At 39.3% G+C, this 17,533-nt stretch overlaps 1 pseudogene; it reads right to left on the reverse strand.

Annotated features, from left to right (window-relative positions):
• Nucleotides 1-10,010: 10,010 nt before the first annotated feature.
• LOC127492374 (proteasome subunit alpha type-1 pseudogene) overlaps nt 10,011-17,533 on the reverse strand; it is a 32,976-nt pseudogene continuing 25,453 nt past the window's right edge.

The raw sequence follows: 17,533 nt of genomic DNA on the forward strand, positions 1-17,533 counted from the left end.
AAAGCAATTTTATAGATTCAGTGTGATACTTCTCATAGTACCAAGGACTCTTGTCAAATATAGCAAAACTATGCTGAAACTCATATAGAAACCCAGGAGACCCCAAATAGTTAAAACAATCTTTAAAAACAAACCCAGAGGCATCATAATACCATATTTCAAGACATACTACTGGACAGTTACAATCAAAAGAGCCTGGTACTGGTATAAAAACAGTTGTATAGACCAATGGAACAGAATAGAAATTCCAGAAATCAACCTACACATCTACAACCAACTCATCTTTGACAAAGGAGCTAAAATCAATCCCTGGAGCAAGGACAGTCCCTTTAACAAATGGTGCTGGGAAAACTAGATCTCTACATGCAGAAGTATCAGTCAAGAACCCCTACCTTCCACCTTCCACAAAAACTCACTCAAAATTAATCAAAGACCTAAACCTATGGCCTGATATTATCAAATTATTAGAAACCATTGGGGGAAATCCTACAAGACAACTGGAATACACAAAGAATTCTTGGGAAAGACCCCAGAAGCATAGATAATCATAGCCAAAATTAGCAAATGGGATTACATCAAGCTGAGAGCTTCTGTACCACAAAGGAAAACAGTCAGCAATGTGAAGAGGCAACTTACATCATGGGAGAAAATATTTGCAAACTACACAACTGATAAAGGGTTAACATCCAGAATCTATAAAGAGCTCAAGAAACTCAACAACAGAACAAATAATCCAGTTAAGAAATGGTTAAAGGACTTGAACAGGCATTTTTCAAGAAAGGAAACTCCAATGGTCAACAGACACTTGAAAAAATGTTCAGGATCACTAGCCATCAGGGAAATGCAAACCAAAACCACAATGAGGTTTCACCTCACCCCTGTTAGAATGGCCTTCATACAGAAATAAACAAACAACAAATGCTGGCAAGGATATGGGGAAAAGATTCCTTAATCCACTGTTGGTAGAAATGTAAACTGGTACAGCCACTGTTAAAGACATGGAGATACCTCAGAAATCTGAATATAGACCTACCATATGACCCAGCCATCTCACTCATGGGAATTCACCCAAGGGAAATGGAATCAGCATATGAAAGAGTTATCTGCACCCCCATGCTTATTGCAGCTCAATTCACAATGCTGAGACACAGAATAAACACAAATGTCCATTAGCTGTGGACTGGATAAAGAAATTATGGAATATGTACACCATGGAACAGACACAGCAGTAAAAAAAAGTGAAATCCTGTCATTTGAAAGAAAATGGATGAAACTGGAAAACATTATATTTAGTGAAATAAGTGAATCCCAAAAGAACAAATACCATATGTTTTCCCTGATTTATAGTAACTAAAAGAGCACCTAAAAGGTAATCTATATAAGTGAAACTGAGACTTTGATATGCGATTTCTTTGAACAGTGCTTTTTCTCAACTGTTGGGGAATAGTTCCTTTCCTTTCCTTTCCTTTCCTCTCCTTTCCTCTCCTTTCCTCTCCTTTCCTCTCCTTTCCTCTCCTTTCCTCTCCTTTCCTCTCCTTTCCTCTCCTTTCCTTTCCTTTCCTTTCCTTTCCTTTCCTTTCCTTTCCTTTCCTTTCCTTTCCTTTTCTCTTCTCTTTCTTTTCTCTTTCTTTTCTCTTTCTTTTCTCTTTCTTTTCTCTTTCTTCTTTCTTTCTTTCTTTCTTTCTTTCTTTCTTTCTTTCTTTCTTTCTTTCTTTCTTTCTTTCTTTCTTTCTTTCTTTCTTTCTTTCTTTCTTTCTTTCTTTCTTTCTTTCTTTCTTTCTTTCTTTTTTGATAGGCAGAAATAGAGAGGGAGAGAGGAAGGTCTTCCTTCTGTTGGTTTACTCCCCTAATGGCCACTATGGCTGGCGCTGTGCCGATCCGAAGCCAGGAGCCAGGTGCTTCCTCCCGGTCTCCCATGTGGGTGCAGGGACCCAAGCACTTGGGCCATCCTCCACTGCCCTCCCAGTCCACATCAGAGAGCTGGACTGGAAGAGGAGCAACCTGAACTAGAACACGGGGTGCCGGTGCTGCAGGCAGATTATTAGCCAAGTGAGCCATGGTGCCGGCCTTTTTTTTTTTTTTTTTTTTTTTTTTTTAAGAGTTATTTTGTGTATTTGAAAGAGTTAGAGACAGAGAGAGATCTTCCATCCACTGGTTCACTCCCCAGATGGCCGCAACGGCCGGAGCTGTGCCAATCTGAAGCCAGGAGCCAGTAGCTTCTTCCACTGGTCCAAGAACTTGGGCCATCTTCTACTGCTATTCCAGGCCATAGCAGAGAGCTGGATTGGAAGTGGAGCAGCCAGTCCTTGAACCGGCCCCAAGGAACAGTTTCTTTTCTCATACTATTTGTTAATCTCTTTACTTAGTATAGAGTTCATCTTTTTTTTTTTTAAAGATTTTATTTATTTATTTGAGAGGTAGAGTTACAGATAGTTAGAGGGAGAGACAAAAGAAAGGTCTTCCATCCATTAGTTCACTCCCCAAATGGCCATAATGGCCAGAGCTCTGCTGATCTGAAGCCAGGAGCCAGGAGCTTCTTTTGGGTCTCCCACGCAGGTGCAGGTTGGGCCATCTTCTATTACTTTCTCAGTCCATAGCAGAGAGCTGTATCAGAAGAGAAGCAGCAGGGACTAGAGCTGGTGCCCATATGGGATACCGGTGCTGCAGGCAGAAGATTAACCTACTTCACCACAGCGCTGGTCCAGTATAGAGTTAATCTTATGTGCATAAAGTTAATTGAAAATAGTTCTTAGTAAAAAATAAGAATGGGAATAGGAGATGGATGTGGTAGAAGGATGGGAATGCGGGTATGAGGGCAGGTGGTGTGGGAAGAATCACTATGTTCCTGAAGTTGTGTTCATGGAATACATGAAGTTTGTATACCTTAAATAAAAGGTTTCTGGGAAAAAAAGAGATATCCTCCATCTTCTGGTTCACTCCCCAGATGGCCACAAACAGGTCTGAGCCAGGCTAAATCAGGAGCCAGGAACTCCATTCATGTCTCCCATATTGGTGGTAGTGTCCCAAGTACTTGGGACATCTTCTACTGTCTTTACAGGAATATCAGTAGGAAGCAGAGTAGCCCAGACTTGAACTGGCACTCCAACAGGGGATGACAGAGTCACAATCGGTGTCTTAACTGCTGTGTCGCAATGCTGGCACCACGAGATCATTTTATTTAGAAATCATCCTGATAGTAAATATGTTCAGAGCATCATGAATTACAGCAGACTGCTGGTTTTTATTAAGTAAAAATAAGGACATTTTCCTTATAGTCATAATGAGATTAGGATTTACCCAGTGGTATAAGAAACAGTATCACTGGGATGTTTTCTAGAAGAAAGACTCAGAGTGCTAGAATGTACTCACTTCACTTTACTGTCTCTTAAATGGTTTCAGTCAAGTGTGTTGCTTCCTAAGGGCTGCTGTAACAAAGCACCCCATGCTCGGTGACTTTGAACAACTAAAATTTATTGTCTCACAGTTCTGGAGGGCAGAAGTTCAAGGTAAGATGTTGACTGGGCCATGTCTGTTCCTTCCAAAGGCACTAGGAAAGGAGGCCTCTTTCCTAGCAGGCATTCCTGGGTGTGCAGATGTGTTGCTCCAAGCATCTTCTTGTGTGTCTTCCCATTGTTTTTCCCTGTGTTAGTTTCTGTCCACCAATTTTTCCTTTTTATAGGATATATATCACTTTGGATTAGGGCTTACCTTAATGACATTGTATTAACTTGATTTTGCAGATCCTATTTCCAATTCAGTTCTTATTTTGAGGTACTGTGGGTTAAAGCTTCAACATATGTTTTTGTGGGGGTATGATTCAACCCATAACAATTGCCTTAAACACCTTTTTACTTTTTAGAGAATATAATTGAGAATTGACCTTGTTGTAAGAAGCCACAATTCTTTGTACTTTTTAATACAGCATGAAAAATACATCTATCAGCATTTTAAGGTGCTATTTAGTGTTATAGAAGTTTGGTAGAAATTAAATGTCTAAGTTATATTTTTCAACAGACTGATTTTTGTGATCATGTGATATGGTCGTTCTTGTAACCTATAGCTCTTCTGATAACAGTCACATGGGAAGGCTTGATACATTAGCTAAATCTAGAGAAAAATTCCTCAACAGTCCTTGACACTTCTGTACCACTTACCAAAGAGTATGAATGAGCACCGAAGGATCTTTATGAGAGAATATGGACCAGAAACCCTTTGATTACATATCTGATACCTATAAGCCAATTTAAATGGAATTCAGAATCCTGACTATAGAGTTCTGGTAGAGCTGGAAAGAGTTAATAATGAACCTATTGGTTTATTTTTTTCCTTGACTGTACCAAGGTTCCCAAGTTTTCTACTCTTCTGGCCTCTAGAGGAATAGCACATTGACTTGACCCGATGCCTGTTCAGGTGGACTTGCCCTCTCCTCTTCCCTTTCTTTCCTCAATCCTAACTGCATCTACCTGTCAGACCTGTACATACTGCTTTCTGCAGTGTGCATTCCACCACTTACACTTTTTGTTGTTCTGGTAAGCAAATTTTGAACACATCCAGGGGTCCCAAATTATTTGTTGTTTAACCCCTGGATATTTTGGGTATATTTTTGATATCCTTCCCAACCTGATTTTGACCTACTAGCGCCCAAGGTTCACTCCTTTCCCTTGTCTCACAGATACTGGGAATATGGTGGGCATTCAATGAGCTGATTATTAAGCTGAAAAATGACACTCAATTCCAAATGAGAATTCTCCTTAGGGCCTATTTTTTTTTTTAATGAATGCATGTATTTTTAAAAGTGCAAATGATGATCTTCAAATGAGAAGATCCATGTTCAGGGAATCTCCTATTACTTCTGTTAACCATACCAATGAATTCTCAGAACATTCTGGCAATCCAGGGAAGTGAATGTGTCAACTTTTCTGATTTTATAACTGGTTATGTTTTGGGTTGTGATTCTTGCCTGGTTCTTGTGATTCTCAAAAAGGTACAAAAATAGAACCATAGAAATCTTGATGTGACTGGATGTTTTGTGGAGAATGGTATAAAAGCTGGTTTTCTGTTCAGATTGCCTTCAGGCTAACACAGCAGAACAAATGGCCAGCCAACATCTGGATGATACCATTGTAGCAATGTATGTAAAACTCAAGTACTAAATCAATAGGACCTATCATCATTATGCTGGAAGTGCCACTTATTGACTGTATATATATATCATATGTGCACGTCTATGTAGTGAAATTAGATACTATTGAAGTAGGTATTTTAATTTCCTGAAGTATATCTGCCCTGAGATGCACAGAATTGGTTATGTTGGCTTGATGGTTGACAGGAAATTGAAATAATGGAATCTTTTGGTAGCATATGAGTTGACCCTATGCATAGAAGCTGAATCTAAGTGGCAGATTGAGGAATAAATTCTAATTCCTTGATTATAAAGGCCTTTTCCCAAAGCACTGCGCCTTGCCATCTGTCTTTTTAATCTCTGCAAGGAAAACTCCAGCCTGAATCCAAACCCTCTGTCTCCATAATGGGAAATCTCTCTGTGTTTGATGAACCTAAGTGAAAAATGCAGTCTCATATCCATGTATTTATTAAATCTGTGGTTGCATAAAGGCCTCACTCCAAAGTAATGTTCAAAATAAATTGCTTCCATGATTGTATTGTTAGAATGCACATGTATGATTTCTTCTCTCTGCATTCTAAGATGACAATGTATCTTGGGGAGCTTAATGATGCAAATTCAAACTACTAGGGCAATCAGCAACAGACAGATCAGAAAATTGTAGTGATTGGCCTAAAGACTCCTTCTGAGCTCTTCATAGTGCTACAAGGACTCAGAGTCCTCTTCCAGGAGATTTGGTTTCTCACTTTTAAAAATTTCCTCTGCAAAGACACTAAGTCAAGGAAATGATTTTTGCTTAGGGCATGACAATTCTTCTCTATGCTTGGGGTTTATCTGAGCGCTTCTTCAAGATGCCAAATCTGCCATCAAAACCAACAATATTTCCTGTGGTTATCACAGCTACACTAAATGCCTGACACTCTTCATTCTTGCAGCAATCCACAAGGGAGTGTGGTTTCTGTGGTAGATCCTTTTCAATTCCATCTGGTGCTATTGAATAGGTTTGAAAACCAGGAGTGGGTAGATGTGCTGTTGAGGGGTTCTTGTTGGTCTTGGATTGTTAGCATCCAAGTGTTCCAAAACATTCTGCACTACATGACCATTATTTTTCAATTGCTTAACAGTAAGTATTTTGCTTAGTTTCATTTAATTCTCATGATATTCCATAAAGGAGGGTTATTATTATTCCCTTTTACAGATGGAGAAACTGGGATTTAGAATGGTTGAGAAATAAGCTGATATTTGTTTGGATAAAAGTAGTAAGGTTCAGATTTGGCTTCATGCAGGCAGACGTGAACTTGGAGACTTAACCATCCTGCTCCATCTTTGAGACACTTTAGAGGTATTCACAAGTCTGCTTGCTGGCAGCAAAGGGCAGCTCTGCCACTGTCTCCTCATGGGATTGTGGGCAGTTTTATTTTTTTATTTATATAAGTGAACAAACTTCATGTGTTTCAAATATACAGATTTAGGAGCACAACAATACTTCTAACCCTACCCGCAGTGGGCAATTTTCTATACTTCTCTGAGCTATCACTTCCTTCTTTTAATTTGAAGCAATAATTCCCAACTTCACAGGGTTGTGGAGATAATTAAATGAGATAATGTATGCAGTGTGACTGATACATAGCATGTTTGTAAATGTTTGCTAATGTTATAGAACGATATTCTACAGTTACCTGTCTCTTGCCCTTTTGTTTGTTCCCGAGGTTAAGGGAGAGTCCTAAGTGGACAGAGTTAAGGGAATCTAATGGAAGAATCATAATTCCTTAAACATAGTAATGTGTTGGCTTCATATTCTTATTGGCTTTCAAGGCCCAACATAAAGAGACACTATGATGTTCTTGCTTATGGAGAGCTTGGGCAAAGCTCATTTCAGTGATGCCAACTCCAATTATCTTACCTCTCCATAGAGATACAGAGGGGAGTGGACCTGATTCTTTATCTGAAAGCAAGGAGACCTGGCTTCTAGCACCCATTCCATAAGAGTGAGCAAGATTTTATTACAGCAAGTACTCAGAGTCCTCATTTGTAAAGTGAGAGAATAGAAACAAGTATTTCCTAAGCTTCTTTCTGTCCTGGTATATATGAACTGAATTCTACATCTTCCCTAAATGCCCCTTTCAGTATTTACTTTAAACAAGAGCTGCTTGCTGGGATTACCGAAGAGTGACAGAGGTGAACTTGTATAAGAATGGAGCTGTCAAGAGAATGCAGATGTATGTGGGAAGTGATGGGTGGGTTTAGAGTAGAAAAAGCAAGGGAAGGAAAAACTATAAGAAAAATCAGATAAAAAGGCAGATACAAGGAAGAGTTGTAAAGCAAACAAGAAAAGATTTGGAAGAACTAACTCCATAGTATTTGATCAGCAACAATGTGATATGTTTTACTTGAACTTGAGGGTAATACTTTATATGTGCCTCATCAAAATTAAGATGACATAATACTGGATTTATTGTATTAAGAAAAGCATGTAATGAGTAAGTGAAAATTCTTCAGATGACCTAGTGTTTTCTAAAAGTCAACTCAGATATTTGAATGTAGTAGATGATGTTAGGAAGGTGAGTTGAACGTTGGGTTGGGAGTGTTAGTCTGAAAACAGATCAAATAATTTATAAAAGTTATTATATAACAAATGTAATATTTCAAGCCAGTGGGAAAATAATTCTTTCAGTATGGGCACTGAAACTAATTATTATTAAAATATTGAAATTTTAAATGGTTAAAAATAAAATAAATTTCTGGTTCAAATATTTTACCTAAATTTTATTGAGTAAATATTTTCAGTATAAAAATAACCAGAATAATATTCTAAAGTTGTATTTTTGTAATGCTGGGGTGAAAATGGCATTTCTACAACAGATACCAGGGACAGATATCATAAAAAGAAAAGGTTTATAGGTTAGGCTATATATAGTCAAAGTAAAAAACCAAACTAAAATTTAAGAAATAAAATCTTATCTGAACAAAATTATCATTTACAAATAAAAACAAGATGAGAAATATATTTGAAGCACACATGTCAAAAGGATCCCTAAATTATACTGAGGTGTCACTATGTGCCTAAATCTGTACATATGAAATACATGAAATTTCTTCACGTTATATAAATAAAAAATTTAAAAGTTATATTGAAGTGGGCCGGCGCCATGGCTCACTAGGCTAATCCTCTGCCTTGTGGTGCCGGCACCTCGGGTTCTAGTCCCGGTCGGGGTGCCGGATTCTGTCCCGGTTGCCCCTCTTCCAGGCCAGCTCTCTGCTGTGGCCCGGGAGTGCAGTGGAGGATGGCCCAAGTGCTTGGGCCCTGCACCCCATGGGAGACCAGGAGAAGTACCTCGCTCCTGCCATCGGATCAGCGTGGTGCGCTGGCCTCAGCGTGCCGGCCATGGCGGCCATTGGAGGGTGAACCAACAGCAAAGGAAGACCTTTCTCTCTGTCTCTCTCACTGTCCACTCTGCCTGTCAGAAAAAAAAAAAAAAGTTATATTGAAGTGGAGCTAAAAACACAATCTGAACACAGGATGTTGATTATTAGAGACCGGGAGGGTAGGACGGATGGAAGGGGAGCTTAGATTCAAAAAATAGGGAAGGCTGTGTTTGGTTTATTCACTGGGACAAATATTTTACTACCGTGAGATACTTTCATAGGAGAAGATAGGTGCTGGGAATATGGGAACTCTTTATACTACTTCATGATTTTTGTTTTGTAAATTTAAGACTATTCTTAAAAGTATTTTAAAAAGGTCAAGTCTGTTGAGTTAATTAAAAGAAAACCTCTCCTTTAAGAAAAATGAGGAAAAGGAGATAAATGGGAATTTTACATAAAAATTGACACTTAAATGATCTCCACCATTTAGACAAAATATGAAACATAAACTTGAGATAGCATTTTAAAAAACAGATTTGCCACAATGAAGAAAACAAAGACCGATCCTATTATTGATGAAGGGATCAGGAGAGAAACAACCTCCTATTTTATTTTGGGCATGTGAATTGGTCATTCTGCAAGCTGATTATGCAAAGTTATATGTTAATGAATAGGCTAAGATGTGTGCAACAGGGCTCTGTCTCAATGGGGAACTCTGGAAGATCGTTTGGTTCATCAGATGGTTGAGGAAGCTGGTGTGTTGATCATCCAAATCTCTCTTCATCCTTGACTGCAGGTCTTTCCTAGAGTGCAGCACTCTCTTTTTTTTTTTTTTTTTTTAATCCACAACAAGATGGAAAAGTTTTATTTTTTTTATTTTTAAAAATTTTTTATTTATTTTTTTGACAGGCAGAGTGGACAGTGAGAGAGAGAGACAGAGAGAAAGGTCTTCCTTTGCTGTTGGTTCACCCTCCAATGGCCGCATCCGTGGCCGGCGCGCTGCAACCGGCGCACCGCGCTGATCCGATGGCAAGAGCCAGGTACTTCTCCTGGTCTCCCAAGGGGTGCAGGGCCCAAGGACTTGGGCCATCCTCCGCTGCACTCCCTGGCCACAGCAGAGGGGGGCCTGGAAGAGGGACAACCGGGACAGAATCCGGCGCCCCGACAGGGACTAGAACCAGGTGTGCCAGCGCCGCAAGGCGGAGGATTAGCCTAGTGAGCTGCGGCGCCAGCCAGAAAAGTTTTATTTCAAGTTTGTCTTTAAAACGGCCAAGATCCTATATTCTTCATATAAAAACAATAATAGATACCTGTACGTCTGGATATATGAATATATAGATCCTCTTGAAGAAAAATGCACCAATTATATGAATTCAGTGAGACTGGTTGTGAAAAACTCACATCTAGATTGCTAAAGCACACCATCACAAGGCTGCATTTTTTTGTTTAAAATATACATTGTTTTTCCTCTGTATTTTTTCTTGTATTCTTAGATATCAGATAATACTGATATAGGCTAGTTTTATCGCTTAACATTCCATTGGTTCATCAGTCTTTGTGACCTTTAATCAAAACCTTCCAGAAATGAAGATACTCCTTCACTATTATGGATCATAAACACCAAGTCTCAACCAACAATTCCAGTGGAAACATTCTTTATCCAATTCATTTAAATTGTATTCCACAAACTGAGACATATGAGCTGACCGAGAGTGGGATCTGATGGATATAGCTCTGTAGTCCAAGTGGCTGGCAGATAGGTAAGTTTGGAAAATATCGGAGTCCATATCATCATAATCAGCTTTAGTAGCCCAACACACTTCAGTCTCCAGCCATATCTCTGTATTGATATCTGGATCTTGCTTCCAATAAAAATATGAGACAAAGGAAGAAGTCTGTCAAACACAAATCTGGAATCCACACACTCTTGGAGCATAACATTAAGTAACAATTTAGTATGAGCAGTAAGCTCTGCAATTGGGGTACCACATGTTGTCAACCTGGAGGATCTTTTTCTGATAAGCTGCAAGCTCTGACTATGCCATTTCCAATGCAACCGGCACTGCATGGGTTTTCCATTTCAGACAAAATGTGGCTCAACTTTGGTTACCAGTTTCCACTGCAATTTATTTTGCTGATTCCTGTCCTTGGGGCTCTAAAAAGTGCTACATTGTCATGTTGGTTGGGAAACATGGATCCAGTGTGAGCCTGCATGAGGGACTCCTGCAAAGCTATGAATCTAGCACTCCTGACCAGCTTCAAGTGTAGTTCGAAAGAAAGCCCTCAGATGGAGGGGCAGGGGCTCTAGTGGCATGGTTTCTCGTGTATCCCAAGGGTGAGTGTCAAAGAGTGATGAGTGGGACACTGATCATATCTGCTGCAGAGCAAATGACCCATGGTTGAGGTTACTTTTAGTTTCATTTAATTCTGAGCCAACAAACCTGCAGCATAAAGGGCAAGTGCAAGATTAATACTCAAGGCTGTAGATGTAGGCCTTCAGCATGTCCCCTTCCATCCCACAACATTCTGCACTCCCACCTTGTCATGGACATGCACTTAGAATTGAGTGATCTCAGACATCAGCTGTGTGGGAGGAGACCATAGCTGCTACATCTTTTAAACCTTCAGATTAGGGGTAGGGGATAGTAGTCAGTCCTCAGGGCCCATTCTATTACTTATTTTCTACTTCTTGAACATTTATTTTATTATCTGTTCTCATTTTGACTGTATCATTGGACCAATAGCATGTCTGGTTTGGATCAGCTACAGGATCAATGTGATTGATTTTTGGTTCATCTTGCCCCTGAAATTGATTTAAAATGTTCAAGATGACCAAATACAAATAAATGAGACCATCGAGGGAAAGGAATACCCTTAAAAATAGTATACAAAATCCACGACATGTTTCTAGTCCATTTGTGAGTTGAGACTTGAGCCATGTTTTTGCTTAAATCCTAACATTCAATGTGAAGAAGGAAAATGATCAATTGGAAGAAGGAGGTGAGTACTTTATTTATTTTTTTATATTTTATTTAATGAACATAAATTTCCAAAGTACAGCTTATGGATTACAATAGCTTCCCCCCTCCCCATAACTTCCCTCCCACTCCCTCTCCCCTTCCATTCACAGGAGATGAGTACTTTAAAGCAATGAAATGTTTCTAAGGTTAAAACCAAACAAAACCCTCCAAGATACAAAACAGTGGCAGGTGTTGTGGCATAGCAGGTTAAGCCATTGCTTGAGAGGTTTGCATCTCATATTGGAGTGCCTGGTTCTAGCCCTAGCTACTCTGGTTTCCAATCCAGCTCCATGCTGATGTGCCTGGGAAACAGTAGATGATGGTCCACGTGCTTGTGTTCTTGTCACCTGTGCAGAAGTCCCAGATGCAGTTCCTGGCTGCTAGCCCCTGACTTTGGCCTGGTCCAACCCTGGCTGTTACAGGCATTCAGGGAGTGAACCAGTGGATGGAAGATCTCTTTCTCTCTCTGCCTTTCCCTTTTTCTTTCTCGCATTCTGCTTTTCAAATAAATGTATAAATAGAAGATACAAAACAACTTCTGATCAGAAGCACAGTATTCCTAAGACCTGAAAGAGGATGCTGAGTGACCTGGCAAACAACGTCTTCATCACCAATGTCAAGATATTCAAGATGTTACAGCAGTGACCTTTGTTCTATTGTCCCATTATTTCTTTTTGATTCTATCAGTGCCCATAAAGCAAGATAAAACAAAGATCAAATAAATAAAAACTACTTCAGTATGAAAATCAACAAAACCCACATATATAATTTTCTGCTAGTTTGGTATCCAGATAAATGGATAAAAAATATATATATATTTACATTGTATCTATGTGAGTATATATAGAGATATATAGATATGTATATATACATATGTGTATATATATATGTATATACACATACTCTCCAGGAAATACACCTTGAATATTCTTTACAACTAAGCCTTTGATGTAACTCTTAGCAAAAGGATCCATGTAATATTTGGAAAACTCATGCAGTGAGATATTTTTGATGCAGCCGGTTAAGGCCAGATTCATTTATTTTAGCAATCAGTTGAGAAGCCAAAGAATAGAGCTGACATCCTGTTAAGAAAATTAAGAAGTGTAATTAGGATATATGCTTAAAAGATGACTTCTACTTTTCTTTGGAAAAAATATGACTGTTGGACTGGTAACATTTAAGGAATTTCTGTATTTGTAGACTATAGATTTAACTGTATTTTATTCTTCCCTACTTCAAAATTATTGTTAATTTTTGACATGTTATTTAAAAGAAAAAAGCCTTGTAACATCAATCTTTGGTATGAGCATTTTGATATCTTTTTAAAACCTGTGCAATGAATTGGTTTCACAGCCTGGCATTTTCAGGGAATGTGTGAGCAAGTAGCCTCATTATTGATAAATATTTTAAAACACGTGGTATTTACCCAGAAGGTCCCAGTGGCTCAATGTGCCTCCTGCAGAAATGGCATGTAATAAAAAACTCCAGAATGAAATTTCAGAGGAAAAAAGGATACTGCACTTAAACAAAAATTCAATAAAAGAAATGTTAGAAAATCCCCAAAGCATTCCAACGAAGTTATGGATTAATTGCTTGGCACGTTTCCTTTTTTAATTCCAAGCTGCCTTTTTGTTAGCTGAGTAAACAAAGCATCTAGAATAAGTCAACTTCGGCCAACGATGACAGCCCATTAACATCATGACTGATAATAATGATAATTCCCAGAGGCTTTTACAAGGTCCACACACAGGCAATATTTGACCAGCAGGGATTGTGCTGAGAAAGAAGGAAGAAAGGCTCTTGCTATCCCTTTTGATAAAAAAAATGCAGTAAATGATCAGAATGAGAAGGGGCCTGGCTTATGTCTAGACACCCACACAATTGTCTAGAGCTCCTTGGGAAGGGGGCTTATGGGCTCAGCTTGCAGTCAGCCTTGTAGGGTATAGAGAAGGGCAGAGGAATTCTTAAATCTTAAACCAAGAAGTCTTCCCAAGCTATTATACCAGTGGGTTTTAGGGCTGGAAATTGATTGATTTCAACATCACAAAATTGGTAGTTAGTACACTTGTTCATGCCTCAAGGAAAATGTTTTCATTAGAGATCATTTTATTTACATAATGTAGATCTTATCTCCTCCCTTCCTCCTTGAATTCTCTCTGAGTTCAAAAAGAGCAAGGGCTCTGCCTTGCATATTGTTTGCAGAAGGTGTATACTGAATATTAAATACCATTCACTCACAAACGGGACATTCAAATTACATTCACTTAAACAAAAACAGCCGTCCTATAGCACTTCTTCCCGCCCCACCCCTCAAAGACCTAAGTAAATGAAAACTTAAATTTTGGTTCAAACTTTTTGGCAATGCGTTTTTGAATGTGCTACCCATCTAACTGCATTTTGGCTTTTGACAATGTTGGAGTGAGGAAGAGGTTCAAAAAAGGACAAATTTTCTCAATGCATTGGGGAGGTGTCTCTCAAGAAGAATGGTGTAAGATAAGCCGACTGACAACCAATCCAGAATCTCTTTGACATTCAGAATCTTGACATCATGCTCCTATAAGAAAATGAATATTGCTTCGATATACACTACAAGAAACAAGGTTTATTCCTATATTTCATGCTTAAGGTTCTGTGAATGTCTGAAACTGGTGGTGAATTTGGATGATGGTTCTTTATCCACTCAGGGCATTGTATCTAGGCTGATAAAATGAATTATGTCTACCCTTCCTATTTTAATATATGCAAAAAAGGGATCTTAAAAAGTTATTTTTCAATCTGAAAGGCACAGAGGACATCAGTTCACCGATTTCTTTGGTTTGGCAAATATGGAAGCCGAGTTTCAAAGGGACTTTGTGTCTGATCCAAGGGCCCACAGCCACCCAATTGTAGGGGGAAACGTAACCACCTCTTCATTATGGAGCCCATTAAGGTAGTTTTCCATCTTTTGGAAAACATGGCTGTCTGAATTCTGGGAGTGTGGTCAGATACTTTTTAAAGCTGTGTTCACTTGAAGTTTAGGTTTAGAACTAGGCTCTAGTTACTGCTGGGAAAATCTTTTTGAAGACTTTTCTAGTACATAGTACTGTTTTCTGGTTTAAAGAGAAACATGTGCATGCATCTTTTCCTTCAGCAAATGTTTATTGAGCAGCTATTGTGGGTAAAACCTTGTGGTAGGTGATATCTGAAGATAATGTAACAGTGCAAAAATCTAAGGAATTAAGAGTCCAGCGTGGGAAATAGCAGAGTGAAGGCAAGTACCTAACACAAATCTGAATGGAATTTGGGCTGTATTATGACAGAGTACTCCAGGGAATTTGGGAGAGAGAGGAATAGGTTTTAGATATCAGAGAAAAATTTCTTAGAAGATGCCTTGCTTGGCTGGTGTTGAATGAGATGAAGGATTTGACAGTATTGAAGAAAATACTTCTAGGAAGTGGAAACGTGAGGACAAAGGAATCGAAACAAGGAATCTTGGGATGCGCTTGAGAAATAGAAAAGTGAGTGATTTGTTTTGATGTGGTACAGAATGTGAAGAATTGTGGTGGCATGAGGCAAGTATGGATTAGAAAGTAGAGGCCTCAAACCACAAAAAAAGAAACCCAAATTTGATGCCTTACTTTTCATTACATTACATTGTATTTATCTTAGCTTTTAAAAATATTTATTATTTGAAAGTGGCGGCGGGAGTGCAAGTGAGAGAGTGCTCCCATCTGCTGTTTCACTCCCCAAATGTCCACAACAGCGAGATCTAGTCTAGGCTGAAGTTGGGAGCCAGGAACTCCGTCCTGATCTCCTACGTGTGTGGTAGGGGCTCATGTACTTGGACCATCTTCTGCTGCCTTTCCAGGTACATTATCAGGGAGGAGGATCAGAGACAGCACCTGTGACTAGAACCAGGGTCCTGATATGGGATGCTGTGGTCACAGGCAGCAGTTTAACCTGCTGTACCACAATGCAGGCCTCTTGAATTACATTTTAAATATCCCCAGAAAGCAATGTGGGTTGAACATACATCAATCCTTGCTCTCTAAGGACTCCCACAGAGTGTAAGAATCCTTAGACTTAAATAAGAGGTTAACATCCTCTTGTCTGTCTTTAGAATGAACCAGTTGCTTAGCTAGTAGGACCTGGAGACTGTGGAATCACACAGGACCGTTCAATAACACCGTAAAATGTAAATCAAGGGACTCAAGTAAAAGTGTAGGTTAGGAGATGTTTGGGTCCACAGATCACTTCTAGCATGATGTGACATCAACTTGTCACCCCCCCCCCCCCCGCCAGACACACACACAATGAAGGTTTAGAGTAGGAGAGGTGATCTTCAATTCCAGTGTTTGTTTCTCCACAATGAATGCATCGTTTTTCATTGAGGTGATTTTAGTATGCACTTTTAGAAAAGAGTTATTTGAAAGGCAGAGTACAGAAAGAGAGGGGAAGAAACAGGTCTTCCATCTGCTGGCTTACTCCCCAAATGCTGCAGTAGTCAGGGCTGCCTGAAGCGGCCAGAAGCTGAAGCTGAAGCCTGGAACTTCATCCAGATCTCTCACATGAGTAGCAGGGACCCAATCACTTGAGCCATCTTCCACTACTTTCCTAGGCATGTTAACACGGAGCTAGATAGGAAACAAAGTAGCCAGGACTTGAACCAGTGCTCATATTGGATGCTGACATCACAGCTGGTGACTTAATCCTCACGATGACAGCTCCTAGTAAGCCCTTCTAATGAGCCAAGCAATGTACTTAGAACTGGAAGGCAATGATGGTAAGAGCTTTGGTTCTTACCATTTTGGGGCTTCAAAGCCTTGACTGGAAGATAGTTTAGAAAGTCATAAATGTGAAACCCTCAAATATCTAAAAGCCATGTGGTAGATTCAGCAGCACACATCACCCAGGCAGTTCTGGAGAGTTTCTAGGCTGAATGAGAGGAACAATTGGTGAGAAGGCAGAGAGGAGTGGAAAGAGCTGCTCAGGAGAAAAGCCAGGGTCTAGACTGATGCTGAAGAGCATGGACCATTCGGGGAACTACAGGAATTTCTGTTTGCAATGTCGTGCTCAACGGGAGGCGGGGATGGGGGTGAAGACCTTGCCATGTAGCTCTTTCTAAACCACGTTAAGAAATTCAGGTCAATGTCATCTTCTTCCTTCCCTTTTTGTTTTCTTTGTTTTGTTTCTTTGAACAGTGGTTCTAGACATTTAAGTTAAAAGCTAGAAATGCATACGTAAGTAGTTTCAAGGAAAAGCTGTGGTAAGCACGGTAGTAGCTTCGAACTGGACTGTCCCATTCAGTGGCCACTTGCCACTAGTGATTACTGAGCACTTGATCTGTGGCTAGTCCAAACTAAGATCTGGCCAAAGTGACACGTGCCAAGTAGATTTTAAAGTCTCAGTAAAGCAAGAAGGATATAAATATGATTATATGTTAAAATGATCATGTTTTGGATGGGTTGGGTTAAATAAATATTAAAGTCAATTTTAGCTGTTTCTGTTTACTTTTTCCAATGTGGATGTTAGAAAATTTAAAATGACATACATATGACTTAGATTCAGTTTCTGTCAGAGAGAACTGGGTTCTGATAACTCTCATGCTCTTTGGGGATAGGACAAGAAAGCACATGTGGTTCAGGACTTCACTGAAATGTCTTTCTGAGCCAAACCAAACCTGCTATTAAGACAAACACATCACTGCCATCAAATCAATGTTAGTAACTTAGGCAGGGACTGGACGGCTAGTCAGCTTTGCCTGACGAACATAAAGGGTGTTAATAAGCAAATGAACATTGGCAACTGGTTTGACCACAGGCGTAAGCCTATTTAAGAGTAATGATGTAATAATCATCCACACTTGACCATCTTACATTTGAACAACTAATTTGGAAAATTAAACGTGATGCAAACATGTATTTATTGTCAGAGGACATTTGCTTGGTAAAAATTTATTACAGCTAAAAAGAATGTAATTTGCTGTTAATAATGCCTTCAAAGTTTTATAATTCAGGCTTCATTTGAAAGCTCGTTTAGACCTTGC

Source organism: Oryctolagus cuniculus, chromosome 10, assembly GCF_051225735.1.
Source record: "Oryctolagus cuniculus isolate XC-2025 breed Fujian yellow rabbit chromosome 10, ASM5122573v1, whole genome shotgun sequence".
Taxonomy (NCBI): domain Eukaryota; kingdom Metazoa; phylum Chordata; class Mammalia; order Lagomorpha; family Leporidae; genus Oryctolagus; species Oryctolagus cuniculus.